This window comes from Tachypleus tridentatus, chromosome 2 (genome assembly GCF_004210375.1).
Source record: "Tachypleus tridentatus isolate NWPU-2018 chromosome 2, ASM421037v1, whole genome shotgun sequence".
NCBI lineage: Eukaryota > Metazoa > Arthropoda > Merostomata > Xiphosura > Limulidae > Tachypleus > Tachypleus tridentatus.
In genome coordinates this window covers 81314630-81341630 of record NC_134826.1, presented here as the reverse complement: position 1 = coordinate 81341630, position 27001 = coordinate 81314630, and the positions used below count along the sequence as shown (strand labels likewise).

The 27001-nt window shown below is 32.6% G+C and overlaps 1 long non-coding RNA gene across 1 annotated transcript in view; it reads right to left on the bottom strand.

Moving 5' to 3' along the window:
* LOC143236033 (uncharacterized) overlaps nt 1-23723 on the bottom strand; it is a 38350-nt gene extending 14627 nt beyond the window's left edge. The window contains exons 1-2 of the long non-coding RNA XR_013019430.1: nt 23613-23723; nt 22574-22686 (exon numbers count right to left, since the gene is read on the bottom strand). This is a non-coding gene — a long non-coding RNA (uncharacterized LOC143236033). The remainder of the gene's footprint in view (nt 1-22573; nt 22687-23612) is intronic.
* Between the last annotated feature and the right edge of the window lie 3278 nt (nt 23724-27001).

Below are 27001 nucleotides of genomic sequence, written 5' to 3'. Positions count from 1 at the left end.
GCAACGAAACTAAAGAGGAAAGGTTGGAATGCATTGGTTTTGGTTTTTGAATTTTGTTTCAAAGCTACACGAGAGCTATCTGCGTTAGCCGTCCCTAATTTATCAGTATAAGACTAGATAGAAGGCAGCTAGTCATCTCCATCCACCGCCAACTCTTGGGCTACTCTTTTACTAACAAACAGTAGGATAAACAGTCACATTATAACGCCCCTTCCCCGGCTGAGAGGATAAGTATGTTTGGTGTGACGGGGCACTGGTTTTGAACGGCTCTCTGAGATACATCGAAGTCGTACTTTTATTTAAATAAAGAAATGAAATCTACTTTGCTTGACTTCTTAGAAAATAACTTGCCTAAAAGTGTTTACGAATTAAATTTATAAAAATAAATTTGAAAACAGAACTAAACTGATACACCGTTCTTAATAACAGCTCAACTCTAATAACGTGGTTCTCTTTGTTGTTTCTTTTTTCAAAGATAACTCTGGTGTGAAATACAAGAACTTTTCATCGTTGACTGATCACATGACTGTCAATAAAATCAAGGAGAGTGATTCCGGCGATCAAGCTGTCGAGATAAAAGAAGCGACGACAACAGAAACGTCACGTCGAGATGTTGTTATGCAGGAGGTACTCTACTATATTAAATTCCTGTCTGGCTGTGGTATCATTAGACATTTTCTGGGCAATTTTCCAGCTATGTTTGCTAAAATATTATCTTAAGTTACAGTTTGTTTCAACCTGTTCACTAAATTTCTTACCTTAAGAATTATGTCTGTGTTACAAAAATTACCTTAGGATTATAAAAACATCAATAATGATTTTCAGGTTATTTATTACTTTACAAAATAACTATGGGGTTAGCAAAGTTGATTCTCTGTAAAGACGTGAGAATGAGCTGAACACATGCGCGAGAGAACTTCTACCTTATAAAGTGACGTCACCAAACACAAAATTTTTGTTTTCATACATCAAGAGCAACGTTCAGTTAGCTACACATATTCTTCTCAGTTTTTAATAATATTTTATTTATATGGTCCCTAATTTTAAAATGACAGACACGAAAGAAGGGAAATATTTTACATCACCACACTCCGCTACATGATTGGCTACTCTACAACAACAAGTAAGAGGATTAACTTTTCCATTATAACACCATCACGGCCAAAAGTATAAGAGCATTTGGTAATGGGATTCAAACCCGCGGCCCACAGGTTGCAAGTCGAGTCTTTTAACATCCTTATCATAGCATCGTATAAATCAATTTAAAACTTTTAAAGATTATTACGAAATAAAAAGACAGTATTGTGCTTTGTTCGTCGTTTTGTTTCTTACAAAACGCAGCAATCGGGTAACATATCAAGAAAACGTACTTGTAATATTCAAAATATTTTTTTCCAGAGTTGATGTGTGTCTGCTTGAAGTTAAACACAAAGCAACACCAGGGACTATCTGCACTGCTGATAATTCTGGCTGATAAAAAGATGTATACTATATCTAGTACATTTGTTATCTTGCTCGTTCATTGAATTTAGTGCAAGGTACTCCATTTCCCCCCTCCCCTCTCTCTCTCTCTATATATATATATATATCATTATCTCTTTCATCCACTCTCAAACGTGAAACAAATAAATTCGTCTAAAACGAGAGTGCCCCGTATAATATGCCTTTGTTCGGGTGACGTCATGCGGTAGCTTTTAGCTGTTCAACTTGTCTAATCACGTGATTGGGTGCACAAATTGACGTTCGACTTTTTTCTTGAAAATACTCTCTTCCCCACCCATCATTATAGCGATATCTAGTGTTGCATGTAGGCTTAACGAGTGTTGTAATAAGTCATTCATTCCATACCCTCCTATTATCCACTGCTCATAGTACGTATTGTCAAAGGGTTAACAAAGTGAATTTCTTTTATCCTGAAATTCTTCCGTTGGACACTTGAAATGTCCAAATAAACATGTTTCAAACAAGACAGATCTATATGGCAGTATGTAGGTACAAATATAGATATGAACTCGTTAGGTAAGCAAATGGAGGACACTACACCATGACTAAGTAATTACAACTTAGTTAAGCGAGATGGAGATCGAATCTTTGATATCAGACCAGAGCTATTCGCCCTGGCATGGCCAGGTGGGTTAAGGCGTGCGACTCGTAATCTAAGGGTCGCGGGTTCGCATCCCCGTCGCACCAAACATGCTCGCCTTTTCTTTTGGGAAGGATGATTTATTCTTAAATTATTATACCTACAAAATACATTCTAAATCATTATATTACACACAACTCTACTCATTATCACTACAAAATACATTCTAAATCATTATATTACACACAACTCTACTTATTATCACTACAAAATACATTCTAAATCATTATATTACACACAACTCTACTCCTTATTATACCTACAAAATACATTCTAAATCATTATATTACACACAACTCCACTCATTATCACTACAAAATACATTCTAAATCATTATATTACACACAACTCCACTCATTATCACTACAAAATACATTCTAAATCATTATATTACACACAACTCTACTCCTTATTATACCTACAAAATACATTCTAAATCATTATATTACACACAACTCCACTCATTATCACTACAAAATACATTCTAAATCATTATATTACACACAACTCCACTCATTATCACAACAAAATACATTCTAAATCATTATATTACACACAACTCTACTCATTATCACTACAAAATACATTCTAAATCATTATATTACACACAACTCTACTCCTTATTATACCTACAAAATACATTCTAAATCATTATATTACACACAACTCCACTCATTATCACTACAAAATACATTCTAAATCATTATATTACACACAACTCCACTCATTATCACTACAAAATACATTCTAAATCATTATATTACACACAACTCTACTCCTTATTATACCTACAAAATACATTCTAAATCATTATATTACACACACAACTCCACTCATTATCACTACAAAATACATTCTAAATCATTATATTACACACAACTCCACTCATTATCACTACAAAATACATTCTAAATCATTATATTACACACAACCCCACTCATTATCACTACAAAATACATTCTAAATCATTATATTACACACAACTCCACTCATTATCACTACAAAATACATTCTAAATCATTATATCACACACAACTCTACTCCTTATTATACCTACAAAATACATTCTAAATCATTATATTACACACAACTCCACTCATTATCACTGCAAAATACATTCTAAATCATTATATTACACACAACTCCACTCATTATCACTACAAAATACATTCTAAATCATTATATTACACACAACTCCACTCATTATCACTACAAAATACATTCTAAATCATTATATTACACACAACTCTACTCATTATCACTACAAAATACATTCTAAATCATTATATTACACACAACTCCACTCATTATACCTACAAAATACATTCTAAATCATTATATTACACACAACTCCACTCATTATCACTACAAAATACATTCTAAATCATTATATTACACACAACTCCACTCATTATCACTACAAAATACATTCTAAATCATTATATTACACACAACTCCACTCATTATCACTACAAAATACATTCTAAATCATTATATTACACACAACTCCACTCATTATCACTACAAAATACATTCTAAATCATTATATTACACACAACTCCACTCATTATCACTACAAAATACATTCTAAATCATTATATTACACACAACTCCACTCCTTATTATACCTACAAAATACATTCTAAATCATTATATTACACACAACTCCACTCATTATCACTACAAAATACATTCTAAATCGTTATATTACACACAACTCCACTCATTATCACTACAAAATACATTCTAAATCATTATATTACACACAACTCCACTCATTATCACTACAAAATACATTCTAAATCATTATATTACACACAACTCCACTCATTATCACTACAAAATACATTCTAAATCATTATATTACACACAACTCTACTCCTTATTATACCTACAAAATACATTCTAAATCATTATATTACACACAACTCCACTCATTATCACTACAAAATACATTCTAAATCATTATATTACACACAACTCCACTCATTATCACTACAAAATACATTCTAAATCATTATATTACACACAACTCCACTCATTATCACTACAAAATACATTCTAAATCATTATATCACACACAACTCTACTCCTTATTATACCTACAAAATACATTCTAAATCATTATATTACACACAACTCCACTCATTATCACTAAAAAATACATTCTAAATCATTATATTACACACAACTCTACTCCTTATTATACCTACAAAATACATTCTAAATCATTATATTACACACAACTCCACTCATTATCACTACAAAATACATTCTAAATCATTATATTACACACAACTCCACTCATTATCACTACAAAATACATTCTAAATCATTATATTACACACAACTCTACTCCTTATTATACCTACAAAATACATTCTAAATCATTATATTACACACAACTCCACTCATTATCACTACAAAATACATTCTAAATCATTATATTACACACAACTCCACTCATTATCACTACAAAATACATTCTAAATCATTATATTACACACAACTCCACTCTATTATCACTACAAAATACATTCTAAATCATTATATCACACACAACTCTACTCCTTATTATACCTACAAAATACATTCTAAATCATTATATTACACACAACTCCACTCATTATCACTACAAAATACATTCTAAATCATTATATTACACACAACTCCACTCATTATCACTACAAAATACATTCTAAATCATTATATTACACACAACTCTACTCATTATCACTACAAAATACATTCTAAATCATTATATTACACACAACTCTACTCATTATCACTACAAAATACATTCTAAATCATTATATTACACACAACTTCACCTTATTATACCTACAAAATACATTTCTAAATCATTATATTACACACAACTCCACTCATTATCACTACAAAATACATTCTAAATCATTATATTACACACAACTCCACTCTTATTATCACTACAAAATACATTCTAAATCATTATATTACACACAACTCCACTCATTATCACTACAAAATACATTCTAAATCATTATATTACACACAACTCCACTCATTATCACTACAAAATACATTCTAAATCATTATATTACACACAACTCCACTCATTATCACTACAAAATACATTCTAAATCATTATATTACACACAACTCCACTCATTATCACTACAAAATACATTCTAAATCATTATATTACACACAACTCCACTCATTATCACTACAAAATACATTCTAAATCATTATATTACACACAACTCCACTCATTATCACTACAAAATACATTCTAAATCATTATATTACACACAACTCCACTCATTATCACTACAAAATACATTCTAAATCCTTATATTACACACAACTCTACTCCTTATTATACCTACAAAATACATTCTAAATCATTATATTACACACAACTCCACTCATTATCACTACAAAATACATTCTAAATCATTATATTACACACAACTCCACTCATTATCACTACAAAATACATTCTAAATCATTATATTACACACAACTCCACTCATTATCACTACAAAATACATTCTAAATCATTATATTACACACAACTCTACTCATTATCACTACAAAATACATTCTAAATCATTATATTACACACAACTCTACTCATTATCACTACAAAATACATTCTAAATCATTATATTACACACAACTCCACTCATTATACCTACAAAATACATTCTAAATCATTATATTACACACAACTCCACTCATTATCACTACAAAATACATTCTAAATCATTATATTACACACAACTCCACTCATTATCACTACAAAATACATTCTAAATCATTATATTACACACAACTCCACTCATTATCACTACAAAATACATTCTAAATCATTATATTACACACAACTCCACTCATTATCACTACAAAATACATTCTAAATCATTATATTACACACAACTCCACTCATTATCACTACAAAATACATTCTAAATCATTATATTACACACAACTCCACTCATTATCACTACAAAATACATTCTAAATCATTATATTACACACAACTCCACTCATTATCACTACAAAATACATTCTAAATCATTATATTACACACAACTCCACTCATTATCACTACAAAATACATTCTAAATCATTATATTACACACAACTCCACTCATTATCACTACAAAATACATTCTAAATCATTATATTACACACAACTCCACTCATTATCACTACAAAATACATTCTAAATCCTTATATTACACACAACTCTACTCCTTATTATACCTACAAAATACATTCTAAATCATTATATTACACACAACTCCACTCATTATCACTACAAAATACATTCTAAATCATTATATTACACACAACTCCACCTTATTATCACTACAAAATACATTCTAAATCATTATATTACACACAACTCCACTCATTATCACTACAAAATACATTCTAAATCATTATATCACACACAACTCTACTCCTTATTATACCTACAAAATACATTCTAAATCATTATATTACACACAACTCCACTCATTATCACTACAAAATACATTCTAAATCATTATATTACACACAACTCTACTCCTTATTATACCTACAAAATACATTCTAAATCATTATATTACACACAACTCCACTCATTATCACTACAAAATACATTCTAAATCATTATATTACACACAACTCCACTCATTATCACTACAAAATACATTCTAAATCATTATATTACACACAACTCTACTCCTTATTATACCTACAAAATACATTCTAAATCATTATATTACACACAACTCCACTCATTATCACTACAAAATACATTCTAAATCATTATATTACACACAACTCCACTCATTATCACTACAAAATACATTCTAAATCATTATATTACACACAACTCTACTCCTTATTATACCTACAAAATACATTCTAAATCATTATATTACACACAACTCCACTCATTATCACTACAAAATACATTCTAAATCATTATATTACACACAACTCCACTCATTATCACTACAAAATACATTCTAAATCATTATATTACACACAACTCTGCTCCTTATTATACCTACAAAATACATTCTAAATCATTATATTACACACAACTCCACTCATTATCACTACAAAATACATTCTAAATCATTATATTACACACAACTCCACTCATTATCACTACAAAATACATTCTAAATCATTATATCACACACAACTCTACTCCTTATTATACCTACAAAATACATTCTAAATCATTATATTACACACAACTCCACTCATTATCACTACAAAATACATTCTAAATCATTATATTACACACAACTCTACTCCTTATTATACCTACAAAATACATTCTTAATCATTATATTACACACAACTCCACTCATTATCACTACAAAATACATTCTAAATCATTATATTACACACAACTCCACTCATTATCACTACAAAATACATTCTAAATCATTATATTACACACAACTCCACTCATTATCACTACAAAATACATTCTAAATCATTATATTACACACAACTCCACTCATTATCACTACAAAATACATTCTAAATCATTATATTACACACAACTCTACTCCTTATTTCTCTTTCTGCTGTTGCTACTTCATTACAGTTTATCTTTTCCTCCAACAGGCTTACGAAGTTAAAATGCTAAAAAGGAAGCTTGCTGTCATGGAAGCAGTTCTGAAAGACACAATAGCCTTATGAAAGAACAAACTGCGAAAGCCAATAAGGTGATATTTACCTTAAGAACACAGTTAAAGGAACAGAATGAACTTATTTTTAGTCTCCGGTGCGAGAGAAACTGTTCACTAAAAAATTTAAGTTCCAGCTTGTTTTTCTTAGAAGGCGAGTTTAGAAAAGAGCAGAAAGAAATTATAAAACAGCTGTGTGAAAAAGACCGTTTGATACAAGAGACGCTGTGTGAACTGAATGACTGGAAGACCCGAAATCCAAGAGATGGCTTGAAAAATCACAGTAACGACAGAAAGTGTTCGTACCCCTGCGTACCGAGTGGTTTTTTGCTCATAACTTAAAAAGTATCACGAGTAAGCTGATAGAAGGATCACATATTATAAATATTATACTAACACATAGTTACATAATTTTTTATGTAAATTACACGACAAATAAACTGTTTATAAACAAATAACCAAAAATAGGAGGAGCAGAAAGTGTTCATACAATTCAGAACGCATGAAAAAACTGATATTCCCCCAAAAATGTTCTTTAGTTTGGCGAATAAACTACATTATACCAATCCAGAACTAGACACTGGGTTCATAATTATTGGAATTTAGCCAGCAAAAAATGTACTTCCGGCAATTTAGCGCCGTCTCCGTTTGAAATTAATATTGTAATATGTTCCCTTATTTAAATACACACACACACACACACACACAAAAGATAGAATAATTCACTTTGTATAGACCAGATGACATGAAACAACTAAATAAATATCAACAAAAATGCCAAATATACCTTGACACGACAGTAACAAAGATACGTGCACTGCCACCTAACGTTAATAAACTTTAATTAGTCTTCATAAAGTCATTGGGTTTAGTTTCTCAGATCAGAAATGGAAACTTGTAACACGCGCATTATGATTAGCCAACAGTTCATTAACTCATCTTTTGCTTAGCGATGCTAATAATTATTTGATATGTTTGTTCATAAATGACACTGTATAACGTATTTCTAAATGTGGATTGTATTCGGAATAGATAAATATATTTAGTTTTTCATAAGAAGCGTGAAACGTTTCTTCTCTCTAATAGCAACAAATTATTTTAAACAACATGTTTGTTCATAGATGGCACTGTATAACAGGTATTGTGACTGTATACTGTAAAATCCAAAGAAAATATCTATTTTAATCTCATCGAAAATAAACTAAAGACAATCCAATTAAGATTTAGAATAAAAATAAATTACTGAGTATGTCTATTATAGTTAGTTGGAAATGTGGTTATAAAGAACTCGTGAATTTAACGCTTTAATTATCAACAGAATGGTATATAGGAAGTAAACGCGAAATCATAATTTAGAGTAAGTGATGCTATAACAAAAATGGAACAAAAACTGTTATCTTAAAGAAATTTGAGATCATTTTGATGAGGGCCAGGCGGTCAAGGCACTCGACCCACATTCTGAGGAGAGCGAGTTCGAATCCCCGTCACACCAAACATACTCCCCTTTTCAGCTCTGAGTGTGTTATAATTTTTCAGTCAATCCCACTATTCGTTGCTAAAAGAGTAGCCTAAGAGTTGGCGGTTGGTGGTGATGACTAGCTGCCTTTCCTCTTGTCAAAGTAGAGATGGCTAGCACAGACAGCCCTCGTGTGGCTTTGTGCTAAATTCAAAAACAAAATCATTTTGTTTCTTACTGAAATATTTTCTGAAGTCACTTTTTGTTCTTATACCTTATATTGTTGAACGAGCTACTTTTGAGTTATTTGATTAAACGAAGAATGCAAAGTACAGCCCATTTAATGATAGTGATGCTAGTGTTTGATTACTTTAATGACGAGTTGTACAAGTTTACTAAACTGATGTTCGCTGATAGGCCTAAGATCACAGTAAACGGTGTTATTGCTACAGTTTCATTTACTTTCTAACATCTCTCGTGCATAAGGCATACGCACGTGTGCCTAAATACATTCTTACAATAAAAAAAACAAACAACTGAAGCAACTGGCTGACAGCAACAGGCGAACTAATTAATCAAATTCGCTAATTATCAAGAAGACCCCAGTCATTAAACCACACCTATCATATGATGTCAAAACTCCCTCTGAACAAACAATACAAACGTTAAAGTTTAAACGTCGAAATTTGGCGAAACATTACAAACAAACAGACCGACAAATAACGCAAACTGCGCGGGATTTTTTCTCCACGGGTTGAAAATCAAAAGCGTGAAAAATAACATTTTGAGTCTTTATTTTCTCTTGTTCGAAATGGTTGGTTGGTTTGATGTTGTATGGCACAAAGCAGCTTGGCTATCTGCGCCAAACATCCGATAAAACGTTAAAATTAAAGTAAATTTAATAAAATTGATTAAAGAAAATTTAGGTAAAACAAAACAAAAAATATTAATAGCATTAAAACCAATGTTTAGATCTAGTCTACAGCAGTAAGAGAAAAACTACAGTAATACAAGTTGCAAAGGACTTTCTGTAGCATAACTGTAATTATCATAACTCGTCAGGAAGACTATCAGGTAAGTACAAAAACCACCGTCAGTCACCTGAAGTTGGTCTTTCCTGTCCTGGTTCCGAGGTGGTTGACGTTACGGCCATTTTCTAATTTCAAATCGAACTAGATGGATTTTGATTCTTAAAAGTGGATCACATTAAAAAAGCTCTATTGTATAAATTAAAAACCTTAAATTCCATTAAACAGATTAATGGCCTTTAAGAAACTGAAAATATTTCTAAGGTCGATAGTGTCACCATCATCAATAAGTCTAACGTTACGGATAAACCTTGGGACAGTTGAGATTCAAAACGGCAGCAAGACAGTAAAGTGTGGCTTATTGTGACCTGAGTGTTACATAGACAACACATTTGTGCATCACTCCCGGATAAAAGAAAATGAAGAGCTACAAACTGTGACTAGTGCGTAGTCTCGGTAAAACAACTCCCTCTTTCCGATCCTTATAGAAGCAAAACAGGTTTTATTTAGAAATGATTGTTTTCACGTTGCTGGCACGGAGACGAGCCTTTAATACAGGACCATAGTCCATGTATGAAACAGGCACAGCAGTGATAGTGCCAGAGCAGATAGATTTTCTGCGGTGTCAGCGAGCTCGTTTACGCGAATACCAACGTGGCCCGGTATCCAGAAAAACTGGATAGAAGTAGATGTTAAAGAAAAAAGGCCCAGTTGGTTTTGAATATCGGCGACAACAAAGTGTGAACCAACGTGAAGCAATTCCAGAGCCGGTAGAGAACTAAGCGAGTCAGTATAAATAGCGCAAGTGGAGTGCTGCTTAGCGTCAAAATGATCCAGGGCAAGAGATATGCAGTAAACACAGAAACTGTAGAGGGAATTCTGCACGCAACCATGAGAAAAGTATGGGCTTTGCAGGTCAAGACCAACAACCTTAAGTGACTGCCCCTGTGCTACATTAAACTTAAATTGTTTCAGTATTTTCTGTCATATAACCAACATTTTTAATAACATAATTTAAACAAATCAACATATGGTTTCAAGTTTTGCTATTTATATGTTTCATTTTATATTTTCAGAAAATAGGTAAAGAGAAATATTAAAGTATACTTCTATAGCTGATCAATATGATATAAAAGCCAATGCTAGAAAGGGCTGTTGGCAAATCACCTTGGTTTTTATACATATTAGATGTTGTTATATAAATGTTACAAAATGTCCAATTTTGTTACCATATTTAGAGAGTTTTAAAAAGGAACTGCAACAGTTATTGAACAGACTTTTGAAAAATTACTATAATCAGACATCTTCTGTAAAAAAAATAAAAATCCTCTCCTAAAAGCAATCAATATATCATGCTTCTTTACCAACTGTTGTTATTTCATTTTCAGACAGACAGGTTTATGTGAGAACAGTATTCAAAGAGCCAAGTACCAAATAATATTCCATTATCACCTAAACAAATTTTAAAATTTCACTTATGTGTTATTCTTTAATAGTCACATATAAATAATAAGGCAGAATATTTTTCCTTACTTAAGATTCTGCCAATAATCATATATCTAATACAAATACCCACACCAAAGTTCTTCCAATAATTCTTCATGAAGAAAAAATAAAATAACTATACTTCTTCAGCACTCTTTTTTTAGATATTATTATTATTATCCAGAACAGTGTTAACAAAAGTGTGATACATGTACTTCTGGTATCACACAAGAAAATTTTAGGTGGTATGTGGAAGAAGATTTCTATTTACCGATGGTATGTCTGAACCATCACAGATTACTGGTTAAGAACAGGATATCTGAAGTGTAATGGTAAAGATTGTGAAGGAAATGTGATAAAGTGGTGAGAGATGTGAGAACCAATTTAATGAATCACCAAAATTGTCTGTTAGTGTTGTAAAAGTACCAGCTGCAAAGAAACCAAAAATATCATGTAAATACGATGAAAATTATTTGTAAATTGGATTTTGATGGACAAGCAATGAGAGAAGGCCTATTTCATTATGTGCCGTATGTATGGAGACCTCAAGCGTCATTTTGAAACAAATCATGAGAAATCATGTGTAAGCTATTGAATTTTTTAAAGAAAAGAGAAAGGACATTCTAGTCTCCCAGAAAGTAAAGCACAGTGTGGCAGGGGATGATAATGTGAAATCTGTGGAAACATCTTTTATAGTATCATATGTAACTGTAAATGTCAGAGCTATTGGAGTAATAGGAGAGACATTAATCAAACCTGTTGCCAAAGAAGTGATGATGGGAAGCAATGCGAGCTAAACAATAGATATATGCTCATTTCAACAACCTAAATATATCATTCCAAGGCAAGCTTATATCAGTGTTCTACATGCAAGACAAAGTTAATGCAATGATTGCAAAACTGGAGCTATGGGGTACACATTTTGGTGAACTGGATTCTTTTCTATTTTTCATTCATGTGGCTATGAACTCATCTGAAGCATTTGCTAAAAATATTTTGAACATAATGAAGAGACACTTGAAGGACTTCAAGAAAGATCTTCATAAGTATTTTTCCAAATGTGATAGTGGCTGTGAGTGGATGAGGAACTACTTTCTCATCACTTTGCACACATTACCAAATAACTTGACACCTTCAAACAAACAACAGCTACTGTAGATCATTTCACATGGTGTCTTAAAGTAAAAGTTTGTGTTGAACAAAAGTCACATTATTTTACTTGCATATTAATGCACAGTTTCCAACCTTGTCAGAGAAAGCAGTTAGGTATCTTTTATGATTTCCTACTAGACTGTGTGCACATCTGAGTTGGGCTTATCAGTGCTGGCTAACGTCAAAATTAAAAAAGGAATCTTATTTTCAATGTAGAACCTCATCTTAATCTTAAACCAAGCTACATCAATCAGAATATTTCTCTACTGCTGTCTGATTGTAAACAGTTTCATTCTTTTCATTGAGAAACTTATTTTCAGGGATTCATTTTTAAACCAATTATATTTATTATTAGTTATAGCATAAATTCTGAAATTATTTTAACTTTGTTATAACAATGTCATTTTGAGATGAGAAAAACAATGTTTAGAAATAAATGCAGTAACACCTGTTTAAGCTAGAAACTGCATAAGGTGGAAACCTGCACAAGCAGGAAATATCAAAATTTTGCAACATTATCTTAAGATTTCTCTTAGAAAAGGCCCTCTACATGATTGAACTTGCGTAACGTGAGCGAAAAACTATCTTTCACCTACCTCATCTATCAACAAAAAGGATTAGAACCTGAGTAATGCAGACAAAATATTTTGATTAAATATTAATTTCTTATTTGATTAATAATTTCTTTAAATATTAATAAATTATTGTTTAAATATTAATAAATTCTTAGATATTTTGTTACAGTAAATATTGATTAAACACATTTGTTCATTTTTTTCTGCTATCATTATTCTGAAGGTCGCTATTCAAATAAATGATTGACTGTACTTTTGGTTGCATTTGCTGATAGAAAACTAGAGAAACCATGGGTAACAGGTAAAAGTGAAAATCTGCACTGTTTCAAACATTTAAGGAAGAATCAACTTCCTGTGAAATGGAAAGGAAATAATAATGCATGGATGACAAGTGCTATATTCGAGGATTTTTGAACAAATTAAACAAAAGAATGGAACAAGAAAACAGGAATATTCTACTTTTCCTAGATAATGCAATTTGTCACCCAAAAGTTCAACTTTCAAACATTTCTTTAGTCTTTCTATCTCCATGTACAAAATCAGTTCTACAGCCACTGGATAAAGGAATTATACAGTTTATAAAATTGAAATACAGAATATTGATCTTTCAGCATATAGTTACAAGTATGACCATGAAAACTGACGTATTAGATGCAATTGCATTTTTAAATCATTCAATCAAATACGTAAAAGATGAATGCGTAATAAAGTGCTTTGGAAACTGTGGATTTATTCTTGATAATGGCAGAGATTGTGGAGAAGTTATTTGTTATGATGATTCTAGTGAAATCCAAACTGATTGAGAAGTCTGATGCAGATGATTCTGTAAATGTGGAAAGTTTTGTGAAACTTCCCAAGAATGTTTTAACAGAAACTCATAAAATTGATTTAAAATCTATAATAGAATCACAAGATGGTAACAGTGCGAGAGATTCAGAAGATGAACAAAATGGAAAAGATAATGAGGAAATATAAATTCCTACTTCATTGCACATGTTAAGTTATATTAGCGCTATAAAATTGTAAGCAAAAATGAAGGGGGGAAAAATGAACTTCAAGGAAAAAGCAGTAGAATTGGTATTCTGTTTTAAATGCAGGAGAAAGCCTATTAAAAAAAAGTGAAACAGTTGAGACTGGACACTTTCTTCAAATAAATTTAAGATCTTGTGAGATGTTGTGGGCTCAAGCACCCACATCTCACTCTCCTGATTTCTAATTTTCTTATACAAGACTAGCAAATTGGAGGTTAAGGTTGAAAACCTGTGTTTCCCCACTGCATTGTGGTTCCTACTTCATCAGTCACCTCCAAAACCAAGGATACATTTTTTAATCTCACATTGTAGCTTGTATCCTGGAATCCTTTTTTTTAAAATATGCAGGGTATTTAGTTCAATTTGAATGTGTTTTGTTTATGGCTTGAAAACTTAGGGTAATACTATATATAGAATGAAATAAAAATCAGTGTATCGAAAGCAATTGTGGCTGTAACCCACAGTCTCTCACATAAAAATTATCATGTATTATTTATAACCAAAATTTTATAAAAGCAAACCTGTGAGAGTGATATGTAAAATTATTCTTAAACCAAGTGTTACTCAAAAATGATCTACTAAGTTTAATAGGTATTACCTTAATGTACACTCTACACAATGTAAAATTAAAATTACAGGAGAATTAACTAATATGTAACACTAAGAACACTTGCCCAGAGTTCATCTCTTACAAGGTAACTATCCACATAGTTCACAAGGTTAAGATGTTTCACATCACACAATATTAATAGTTCAGTAATTAAACATTCTTTATCAAGTTGCAAGGTTAGATAAATCTTCTTAAAAGCAACTTCCAACCCAGTTCCTCTATCTATAGCTTTATATACACCAGCTGAACCACTAAAACAATTAAAGAAATATCAGAATCTGTAATGTACTTGTACGTAAAGACATTACTAGATTCTAGTGATAAAATGATTATGCTTTAAAAAACAAATGAACAATGGAAAATCACCTGTTAAAAATATTTGTACAATAATAAAACTGTATGCATATCTTATTATACAGGAAACACAATATCATACATAACTAAATGTCTCTCATTATATGAAGACTACCATAAAGTATCAATAAAAAATGAACAGTAGGTGAAATTGCCACACATAAGCACCACTTTTTAAAATAACATTAATAACTTTTTGGAAGTGATTCTGGTGTTACAAGCGAGATGTACTGGTAACGTGATGATTTTAGAATCTTTTCAGGTAATCATTTGTGAGTGAATTAATCCATTGAAGTAAATGTATGCTTTTAAGTATAATAATATCAATGACACTTGATTATTCTGCTCTATAAATCTTGTAAATTTGTGTGTGACCAAACATGCTTTACAATGTCACAAAGTACTGATGTCTTTATACACTGTTATTTTACTCTACAGAAGTTACTACATGCTTTCTTTTAATCAAAATGTGCAATTATTCAGTTTCAAATTTTAACTTTATGAACTATGTAAGTATTTTTGCTGGGACTTAAATAGTTATTTTTTAACACAAACTATTGTTGAGGTAAAATGAAATAGCTATATTTGTGTGAGATGAATCAAACTGTCCACTTGTTATTCTGCATTTTTTTAATTCCTTGGTAGGTCAGAAAATGGCAAGGTGTTACTTATATTGAACATTTCTATATTTTATGATTTAAATCACATTTTCAATACATCAGGAATATGTTAAGCAACACATACATTTCCCCTCTTCATCACATATAGTGTAATAATGTTATAAATGTCATTACTTTCTCTACTGAAAATGCATTTCCATGCACTACTTACCTTTTCTTATATAAATAGCAATTCACATGCATTGCTGCCCTCTATATGCAAAACATTTTTACATGCATCCCACAAGCCTTCTGCCTCCCCTCCATTAAAATGATTTATTCTAATGTCTGTCTTCTGCAACTTATCAGGATAACCCTCAACCAGTGAGACTGCCACATATTCAGGGTTACTCATGTTATTTCCTCTATTTATTGTACCAAACTAACACTACAAGTTTTACCAGAAATTGGAAGATTCTGCTTTAAACAAAAAAGAAAAGTGGGATGTGTGAAAGGATGTAAGGACTTATCGAAAATCCAATTTTAGTATCAGAAAATTATATTATTATACCTGTGTTCATATAAATACCTAGAATCCATATTCCATAATCGAAAGGACCAGAGCAACAGAATAAAAGAAGCATCCTTTGAAAGCACAGAAAGTAAACATCTGGAAACAAAAAAATAAGATGCAAAAAACTGATGTGAGAGACTGTACCACAACTGAACTCTTTGTCCATTGAAGAAAATTATGATACATGTGGATGGAAAACAGTGTCCAAGTGGTGTGTGAGAAAACAATGGAACTGCTTCTAGGAGTAGAGTGACTAAGACACAAGATCACACTCAGTAAGCAAACTACATCCAAAATTCATATTACTGGGAACTGATATTCATGCAGGGATAGGGTTAGGAGCATACTGTTAACACTTCAAGTTCAGAAGGTATAATAACATTAATAACAATGTGTAATTACCATCAAAAGGTAAATAAGGCCCCTCAAAAATTAAAGAATTATAACAAATAACTTACCTAGCCAAAGTCACATGGAAATTTGAAGAGTGGCATCACATCAAAGAAAATACCCCAAATAGGATGAAATGGTGATACCATGCAAACAGCGAGAGACAAATATGTTAGATGTAGTCAATATGTGCAGTTGGAAAGTTCTTCCATGGGATGACAAAGATGAAATACAAGAGAAAAGGTAAAACATCAAAACATCTTTATGGATCAGACATATGATAAAGATGACTAATGGAAGGAAAGTGGATCAATGAGTATCCTCACTAGCCACTGTAGTTTTGGGGAGGAAAGAATGATTCAGATGAAGTAGAAATATGTAGGATGATAAAGAGTGCATGAAAGAATGCTGGCACGTAAATCTGACCAAAGTCCTCAGGTTAAGAGAAGAAGGAAATAAATCTTAAGGGAAAGGTAAAACAAGGAACAGGTGGAAAGTGGTTTAAATGAAAACAGGGTAAGGCAATGGAAGACCACATAAACATCTCAGTCCAGAAGAGTAGCCTGCCACTGAGGACAATGATTCTGGAAGAAATATATCAGTATGGAGTTATTGGGAACAAAATGGAAGGTGTGGTACCTGATAACTGGTAACCAAAGAGACAGAAGATACTGGATTAAAATTCCTAGTAAGAAACTCAACAGTACCAGAAACAGAGGGCAAATCAGGTGAAAACCTCCATTCCAGAGATGAATGGTAGAAAACATTCCATTTATGCTGATACACTTCCATGGATGAAAAGCAAGTGGAACACTCCAGAAATGAAACTACACATCACAACAAATCTGATTTACTTACCGAGGACCAAACAAAAAACAAGCATGAAGACAGAGGAAGAGAAGACTGATATGATCAACGTTACCAAAAAAAGGAAGTAGAGAGGTAGCTAGATAATTAAAAAAACACAGATGAGTCAGTCAGTAAGTAGCAATCAGAAGAACCTGACATGGAGTGGTATGGATGAAATTAAATAATTCAATGAAGAAGGTGAATGGGAAAATCAATATACAGATATTTGTTAACCAATTCTGACTGAATGTGTTGATTGCCAGGGTGATTAACCATATACCAAAAGGGAAGTGGCTTGTGGTTGAAGGATGTTGTAGAGGCATTGATGTGAGAAGCACCATACTGAAGTCAAAACCATGGAAAAGATAATTTGTGACAATATTGAAACACCTGGAATATAATATACAATGATATGGATATCATGCATATCAGTCCAGAGAAAAAGATGCAACATATAAGAACATACGGATCCAGAATGAATGCCACTTTGGTAACTGAGGTAAGTACCCACTGTGGAATTTTCAGAATGAATCATGACCAGACAATGTCTGGCCAGATGGAAGAAATGATCCAAAGCCTGACATACAGCTAAATGCTCCAGTTTTGATATAATAACACTCCTCAGCTGTAAACCAACACTCTAAAGCCTCCCTTTGATCAACCCATGCCCTCCATCTCTAGATATGAGATGAAAATCCAGATGAGGACGAGAAAGTGAAACACCTGTCTAAGTGTGGAACCTGACCAATCACTGAAGACCCTGAAGAGGATCCTATGCAAGAGTCCACTAATCATAAAAAGCCCACTAATGAGCTCACATATGATCCTGAATAAAGGGGATTGTGGCAACCACAGAAAAACACAGCCCCAAAAGCGATAGCACATCAGGAGTTCCAATATGATTAACCAGCCCACTTGAGTTATTTCCTGGAGCAGCTGAAATATAACAGTAACAAGCCATCCATATCATAATGAAAACTAATCCAATGAGTTTGGCAATGATGAGAAAAAGCTCAAAATACTCAAATTAAATAAAAAACATATGGCACAAACTAAGCCTCAATGGGAATTTTTAAACCTGATAACTTATCCCTTGTTGGACAAAGTCAAAGATGTGGTGATGACTTCAGAGCTATAGGAATATGTAAGAAAGCATTCATGACATCCATCTTGATCATCCACATACCTTGAGTTAAAACCCACCTGAAGGTGAGAAACAATTCCATGATGAAACAAGGGAGAATGAGAAATTCAGTGAGGTGGAACAAATACATAACAGGTTGCCAGTCTTCAGTTTTGTTAGGGACAAACAACAAACAGCCTAGAATAAAAACTGAGATGAGCCACAGGTTCAATGGCATGTCAAAGATGGGATCCTGTGGCTGAGAGAAGGAAATTGGTTCTATGACAAAGGAAGTAAAGAAAGATATTGTATTAAAAGTCTTTCTGATAGAATTCAAATAATCCACTCATCTGTAGCAAAAAATTACTAAAGAAAAACAAATTCTCATAATCAAGCTCCCACAAAACCAGAATTCACTTGGTAGTCACCGATACTGTTGGCATTGTGCCAATTCACATGAAAGAAAATGATATACAGAACTCCTGGATGAAAGAACAGGTAAGCACTGAGGAATAATAAAAAGGAAATGGAAATAGATGCTTTGAGGTTTTAACTGTGGCAAACAATTTACCAAGGAAGAAATGGTAAAGGATTCCTCAGGTGATTTGAGTGTGTCAGGAACATGGTTGATACCTACCACTAAAGAGAGGGGGAAACATGTAATTTTCTGAGATAAGTGGGTGGCAAAATAACTGAGGAGAAGGCGATACTGAGATTCACAAAATCCTGACAACAAAGAAATCATGTGTGTGAGTAAGTCAAGAGATGACGATGATAAACCTTCAAGATTTTGGTGCATAGCCTGGGATAGATGATGTATTGTAGATAAACACCACAGAATGAAATGAGATTTAGACAAATGTGTGAAAGCTGAGTATGGGTAAAACATTGCAGGAAATCATACTTAGCCCCTAAATTGACAAAATAAACTACAGCTGTTAAGAACAGGTTGGCAACCTGTGAGAGAAAGAGAGATGCTGGCACTCTCACCCAGTTGGGAAGTAAGATGCTCCACAAAATATCTAATATCCAGGGAAGATAAGAAGACTAAATAAGAACTATCATGCAACAAAGAAAGGCAGGGTTCTATGAAATCAAGTAAATGGGTGACACATCACAAACCTGAAAAATTATGTCTAAACAAGTTTTTTAGGCCAAGCTGATTCTACAGATGGAGCATATGAAACATGGCACAATCTGAATTTAGTAAAAGGCTATCAAAATCTTAGTTAAACTAAACAGATTTAACATGTTCTTGGGGAAGTGAGGAAAGTTCAGGAGTACATGCTTGACCTATATAGTAACCAATATCTTGGCAAATAATCACAGACAATCCCAACAAGAAATGACCCAATGTGTCACCAACTAGAAAGTGTTTTGTAAGAGATGTGATACTCAAAGTTGTAATATTAACCTTGAAATTTATAGGATATAATATATAGAACAAATTGTTTGATAGACAAATACAAATACGTGAGAGAATAAAACACATGAAAACAATAAAGATTGGATAGAGAATTTAAAGACATATGCTGCATAATCAAAAATGATTAATGCCAAAGACTGCTTCGGAAGTATAAATATTTAAGTTATAATAAGGAACCATGCTTAAGAAAAATTTCAAACTTAATAAAGCCCTGCTGAAAAAGAAATGATAGTTCAGTAGAACTGAATATTGATCATATGAGTAACAAAATGTGTGTCATTCTCATTGGTGGAAGGTTTTCATGTGGTAATTTGTATGAGAAACTCATTAGAATCAAGTATTTCCCATGGATGGGTGGAATGACGCTTCTGATATGTGTAAAACATGTTTTGCATATAGGGGGCAGCACTAAATGAGAATAGTTAATCATGCATAAGGATATAATGCAATGTATGGAATTAAGTCATTGCAATGAATAAAATATATATACATTTGCAATTTGCAATAACTAAGTCATGCTAATAAGATAAATAAACTGGAAATTTTCAGTTTGGGCAAGTATATTCCTCATGCCTAGTAACATGTTTACAACTCTCTTTTTTTTTTTCACACTGCTCCCTGTATTTATATATTTGTAAACACACACACTGCTCCCTGTATTTATATATTTGTAAACACACACACTGCTCCCTGTATTTACATATTTGTAAACACACACACTGCTCCCTGTATTTATATATTTGTAAACACACACACTGCTCCCTGTATTTATATATTTGTAAACACACACACTGCTCCCTGTATTTATATATTTGTAAACACACACACTGCTCCTTGTATTTATATATTTGTAAACACACACACTGCTCCCTGTATTTATATAGATGCATTGATAATTTTTTTTAAATTTCACTTCCCTAAGTCTTACTACAAATTGCTATTTGAGATTTTTTGTAGCTTCAAAAATATAGGTAGGAAATTGGAGAACACATGGGTACAAGTGATCACTGCTGTATTAAGTTTGATATTTTTCCTGCATATTGAAATCACAATATTTTGATTCCAAATTTTAAAAATAAAATTTTGAAGGAAAGCAACAAGAATTATCTATTGTGAATTGGGCAGCTGTGTTATGCTGAGACACAAAGCAAATATAGAAAATCTTTAAAGAAAATATTTTCAACATTCAAGGTAAATATTTTCTTTACAGAAAGAACAAGGTAGCAGCAAGTAAAAACAATGTTGGCTCATGAAGAGTGTTGGAAATAAAATTAATGAGAAATGAAAATTAACTAATGTAACTTCTCTTATCAACAGGGGTGATGAAAATTGTTCCAGTACTTATAGACCCCTTAGTCTCACATCAGTTGTGGATCACATTTTGGAGAGTCTGATAAAAAAAACAACAACTTCAAAAAGTTATTTAACCAAGTTCAGAATTTTATCAGACAGCTAACGTGGTTTCACTGATGGGAAACCTTGCGTTACAAAATCTTCTGACATTCTTTCAAAAGGTTACTATTTGTGTTGATGAGAGTAAGAGTAGATCAGGAAGAAAGGATTGTCACAAATGTAGTTCAACCAAACTAGATTAATGTCACAAATGAGGTACCTCAGGGTTCAAGTCTTAGGACCTTTGCTCTTTTTGATATGCATTCATGACACAGAAAAAAGAATGGTCAATAAATTACTTAAATGTTCAGATTACATTAAGACATAGGGTGTTACTACCTGTGAAGAGAATGCTGCTGATTTACAGAAAGATTTATATCATTCAGTGAATTGGGCAAATAAATGGCAGATGGGATTTAATTGTAATAAATGCAAAATAATGCTACTGGGTTATCATTATGTGAATAATAATTTGGATGGGAATAATCTAAACAATAGAGAAAAAGGTATCTTGATGTAATAGTTGATCAGTCTTAGAAGTTATCCAAGCATTGTGTTATTGCTGGTGGTAGGGCATATAAAATTTTAGGTTATATCTACAGAGATTTTCAATACGAGTCTAAAGCAGTTATAATTTCATTGTATGATTCATTGGTTATGTCATATTTGGAGTATTGTGTTCAATCTTGGTATCCTTACCTTTGGAAGAGCTTTGAATATATGAAGGGGTTCAAAGTTGGGTTACTACAATGGTGCTTAGGATGGAGGAGTTGTCATATGAGGAGTGGCTGCAATCTCTCATTCTGCTTTCTCTTGAAAAAAGAAGAATTGGAGGAGGGATGTAATATGATAGAGGTGTTTAAGATTGTAAAAGGAATTGATAATGTTGCTGCATCATCTTTATTCACTCCTAACAGTGATAATAGTAAGACTATGGGATTCAAGTATAAACAGTGGCATAGTAGAAGTCACCTTCAGCTAAGATAACTTTATTTTTCTTACAAGAAAGTTGGCCTTTGGAGTGAGTTGTCTTTGGATGTTGTGGAGCAGAAAATTTAATGGAGTTTAACAGAAAGCTTGATAAGTATATGAATGATAAGTATTGGTTTAAGATTTTTAAAATTTATTCATTAATATTTATAGTTTAAATTAGAGGGTGTAAGAGCCAGGATGGACCAATAGACCTCATACTGTTCCAAAACGTTATATATTATGTCTAATGCTTCAGACTGCAGTCTAATTACAGAAGATTTAATGTGTTTTTAATGCAACAATAAAACTTTTGTTGATAATGTAGCTTCTAACTCAGCTTTATTGTTAGTATTACATGCTTCACTATAATACTGAGAGTGAGAGTAAGACCATTCAACATAGAATAATATGGTATTGGGAAAACTAACTTCTAAAATGTTCTATTCTAACACCTAACTTTTTGTTTTGTTGGTTCCAATATTATTCTATTTCGGTTCATCTGTCCATTTGATTACACACATATCTTCATAGTGATGTTTATGTGTTAATGGTCAACGTTGTGTTTATTTCTGCAGGCAACATACTAAGGCCAATAAGGTACACCAAAAATATAAATCCTCTTTCTAAGAGTTAGAGTAACCTAATCCTGAATTAAGTTGTTGAGTTGGCTACATCACTCGGTATATTACAGTTTTGTCTCTTGCAAGAAAAAATTCTAAACGACCAAGAAAGTTTGGCAACCATAAAGTAAAACATTTTAACTCACCATTTACACTAAAATTACTTGGTTTATGATAACCTAAAGCTGTAAATTTCCTTTTGAACATCCATAACTTTCGGAATTAATCAGTAAACCATGGACAACAGAAAACCTCTGCGCCACATACTGGTTACATTTTGTATAACGCTATATTTACATATTTTTAAATTATAAATAAGCATTAATTATAGATTATGAAAAATAAAATAACTCTTCATTGTTTTGTTTGTTGGTACTTACAAAACAACACAATAGCCTATCTGCGTACTGCCCACACTAGTATCAAAATCCGATTTTGAAAGTTATAAGCTCCCAGACTTTCCTCTCAACTGCTGGGAAAATAACTTTTGAACGTCAATTGTGTATTGATATCTAGCAATGTACAGTAAGTACACTATTTTGGTAAGAAATGAGCTTTAATGAAGATTCCTGAAATAAATTAGAGCCATGTTTGTGATTTCAGAAAAATACTAACAAGCAAATAAATAAATTGAAATTTGATATCTTTCGAAAAAAAAAAGGTTTTAAATAACCACGAAACAGATCAAAAGTCAAGTTAGTTTTCAAAACCTGTAATTTTATTTATGTATAGTTTTATAAATTATTATGAAAAAGTGAGTAAAACACAAGTGGTCAGTGACTACTTTCCCTCAAATGTGTAGAAATGACCCACACAACAGCACAGTCATGGGTTGATAGTTTGCACTGTTGTTGACTATCGTTTAATAATCATAAACTTAGGTACAGGTGGCCCAACTACTTCCAGATCTAGTGTAATGTATAAACACGAAACTCCCGTGCTTTACTAATGAAAACTACTTTATATGAAAGTTTGAGACAAATTTTCATGTTTTTGTAAGAGCTGTTTGGAAACTCCGAACAAAGTAGGTGAAAGTTATACTGTTAAGAATAGAATAATTCAAGATTGAAAGTATAAACTCTTCAAAAGAGTAACTACAGATATGGTCTTTACATAAAATATGACAATCCAGGTAGAATTTTGCTAATGACTAAACTGTTTGTTTGTTGTTGTTTTTTTTTAATTTTGCGCAAAGCTACTCGAGGGCTATCTGCGCTAGCCGTCCCTAATTTAGCAGTGTAAGACTAGAAGGAGGGCAGCTAGTCATAACCACCCACCGCCAACTCTTGAGCTACTCTTTTACCAAAGAATAGTGGGATTGACCGTCACATTATAACGCCCGCACAGCTGAAAGGGCGAGCATGTTTGGTACGACCGGGATTTGAACCCGCGACCCTCCGATTACGAGTTAAACGCCTTAACACGCTTGGCCATGCAGGGCCCCATGTAAAGGAGATGAAATCCAGGACAATACGAAGAAAAAAAACTGTTTCAAAGTTAGTTGTTTTTATCTCAATACACACTGTTTAACTAAAGATATTCTAAACTTCTAATTATTATGAGTATTGAAAGACAAACTAAATTTGTTTTTAAAGGTTTATAAGGTTTGACCAAAAGTCAAGAGGACAGTAAAGAATTATGTGACATATTAATAGGAAAAATACGATCGAAGAATTGACCAATAGCAACTTAAGGTATAACATGAAATATAGCACACAATGCAGCTAGTAGTAAGGTTAGAGAATATAGTTTAGGAACAGCTTGAAGAACAGGTTGGAGTACAGCTAGGAGTATAGCTTTTAGGTTTTATATTGTATTATAGGAGCTAGTAAACCAAATTTCCAATTCCTAATAAACTTGCGTATTGGAAACTGAGAAAAAACAAACATTTATACAAGTTGATATCAATTTTGATATTGATTCATAAAACACATTCCGGCCTGGATCAGTGCAACCTATCATACATAGTTTACGTGATATCATTAAAGCAAGATACTGCTCGTTTCTTATTCCTTTACATAATATAACACCTACCTGTAGTATACAATATACGTTGTTCCTGTACTGATGGGTGTGAGAGCTGGTGGCGGTATTATCAAAGAGATTAAATGTAGCCAATGAAGTTGGTGGAAATTGTTGCGTATTCTTGAACAGAATGTATAAATTTGAAAAGTTTAGAACGTGTTAACAAGAAACAGTTGTTCAATTTCACCGAGATAAAGTGCTCTTTATAATTCTCTATTTGTATAACGTTAAATTTTAAAAAGTCGCTTATTGCCATACTTATTACGTCATTTTTTAATTGTTCACAACAGCTCCAGCTTGTACGTTTACAACACACTATGATTGGAAGAAATTTTGTCTTTACGACACTGTTAACATTTGTTATTGTCACGAAAGTAAAAAATGGTAAGAACCTTAAACTGTGTGAAACGTTAATAAACTTAGCGGGAGAACGATGTATAGGATGGTTTATGAATATAGAACTGTTCACTACAGGATTGATGTTTAGTTTCAGATTGTTACTGTAATGTATATCATACGTTAACCAATAAATCATTAGCTTTCAATCATCATGAACATACACTTTTTGTATTTCTGCTGACTCTCATGTTGTGTTTCAAGCTTGTATTATAAATATAAGATAAAAGATTGTGCCAAGCTTAACGTGTACAGTATACACAGTAAGATGACACTGTATTTATAGTTACACATTCATTACAGTAACAGTATATAATTCTGTTAAACCATAGAAATCATTAGCTTAATCACATAACACTAAGAGCGGGCACGGCCTGACCAGGTGGTTAGGGTGCTCGACTCGTAATCTGAGGGTCCCGAGATCAAATCTCCGTCACACTAAACATGCTCGCCCTTTCAGCTGTGGGGGGTGTTATAATGTGACGGTCAATCCCGCTATTCTTTGGTAAAAGAGTAGCCCAAGAGTTGGCGGTGGGTGGTGATGACTAGCTGCCTTCCCTCTAGTCTTACACTGCTAAATTAATGATAGCTAACGCAGTTAGTCCTCGTGTAGCTTTGCGCGAAATCTAAAAACAAACAAACACTTAAGTGCGTTGACCACTGTAACCTAGTGTTAAGCAAGCCCTGATCAGCGAACGTAATGCAAGGTGTGTTAGACTAACATTGTGTCCATCCCCTTGTCAGTTGTATAACATAGGTTCATAACATAATGGGATTTAGCCTTCGCTCTTGTTAAAGTGCAATTTCCTTGCAACGGGACACGAACCATAAACCATCGGATTCACAGTACGGCATGCTAACCATTTTGACACGCCAAATCATATAACTCTGTGTATCTCGATTTTTAGTTAGTTAAGATTGTCTGTTCCCCGGATTTATAACGCTAAACCCAGGGGTTCAGTTCCCTTCAGTGGAAACAGCAGATAGCCCGATGTGGCCTTGCTGTAAGAAAAAAAACACATACACGCACAGAGAGTGTCCAAAAGACGTAAAAATGTATATACTTCATCTAATCGTATTGCTGTGTCAGTCAGTGGAAATTTAGACTTAAATT